Raw genomic sequence first — 1,869 nt, forward strand, 5'->3', positions numbered from 1 at the left:
GTGGAAAATCCAAAAGACTCCACCAAAAAAAAATGGTAGAACTGATACATGAATCCAGCAAAGTCGCTGGATATAAAATCAATGTACAGGAATCGGTTGCATTTCTATACACCAATAATGAACCAGCAGAAAGAGAAATCAAAGAATTGATTCCATTTACAGTTGCACCAAAACTATAAAATACCTAGGAATAAACCTAAACAAAGAGATTAAAAGTCTGTATGCTAAAAACATAGAAAGCTTATTAAAGAAATTGAAGAACACACAAAAAAATGGAAAAACATTCCATGCTCATGGATTTGAAGAACAAATACTGTTAAAATGTCTACCCTACCCAAAGCAATCTACATATTCAATGCAATCTCTATAAAAATAACACCAGCATTCTTCACAGAGCTAGAACAAATGATCCTAAAATTTGTATGGAACAACAAAAGACCCTGAATAGCCAAAGCAATCCTGAAAAGAGAAAACCGAACCCGGAGGCATCACAATTCCAAACTTCAAGATGTACTACAAAGTTGTAATCATCAAGGCAGTTTGGTACTGGCACAAAAACAGAAACAGATCAATAGAACAAAATAGAACCCAGAAATGGGCCCACAAATATGTGCCCAACTAATCTTTGACAAAGCAGGAAAGAGTATCCAATGGAAAAAAGACAGTCTCTTCAGAAAATGGTGTTGGGAAAACTGGACAGTGACATGCAGAAGAATGAACCTAGACCACTCTCTTACACCATACACAAAAAATAAACTCAAAATGGACAAAAGACCTAAATATAATACAGGCGGCCATCAAAATACTAAAGGAGAAAGAAGGCAACAATCTCTTTGACCTAGGCTGCAGCAACTTCTTACTTGACATGTCTCTGAAAGCAAGGGAAACAAAAGTAAAACTGAACTATTGGGACCTCATCAAGATGAAAATCTTCTGCACAGTGAGGAAAAAATCAACAATGGGAGAAGATATTTGCAAATGACATGTCAGATAAAGGTTTAGTATCCAAATATAAAGAATTTATCAAACTCAAGACCCAAAAAAACAAATAATCCACTGAAGAAATGAATGACAAAATGAATGACAGCAAAAGACATGAATAGACACTTCCAAAGAAGACATCCAGGTGACTAAGAGACACATGAAAAAATGCTCTATATCAGTCATCATCAGGAAAATACAAATAAAAACCACAATGAGATACCATCTCACACCTGTCAGAGTGGCTAAAATTAACAAGTCAGGCAACAACAGATGTTGGCAGGGATGCGGAGAAAAGAGAACCCTTTTGCACTGGTGGTGGGAATACAAACTGGTACAGCCACTCTGGAAAACAGTATGGAGGTTCTTCAATTAAAAATAGAACTATGCTATGACCCAGAAATTGCACTACTAAGTTTTTATCCAAAGGATACAAGGATATACATATATATACATAATATATATACACATATACATGTACTATATATATATGTATATATATTATATATATGTATATGTATATAAAACTCAGTGATCAAAAAGAATGAAATCTTGCAATTTGCAACAACGTAGATGGAACTGGAGGGTATTATGCTAAGCAAAATAAGTCAGTTAAAGACAAATATATGAATCATTGGTATGTGGAATTTAAGAAACAAAACAGATGAACATAAGGGAAGAGAAGCAAAAATAATATAAAAAGAGAGTGGGAGACAAGCCATAAGAGGCTCTTAAAATACAGAGAACAAACTGAGGGTTGCTGGTGGTGTGTTGGGTGGAGAGATGGGCTAAATAGGTGAGGGGCATTAAGGAGGACACCTGTTGGGATGAGCACTGGGTGTTTTATGTAAGTTGGGAATCACTAAATTCTATTCCTGAAATCATTAT

Source organism: Herpailurus yagouaroundi, unplaced genomic scaffold, assembly GCF_014898765.1.
Source record: "Herpailurus yagouaroundi ecotype Mexico unplaced genomic scaffold, PumYag 140, whole genome shotgun sequence".
In the NCBI taxonomy this organism is placed as follows: Eukaryota; Metazoa; Chordata; class Mammalia; order Carnivora; family Felidae; genus Herpailurus; species Herpailurus yagouaroundi.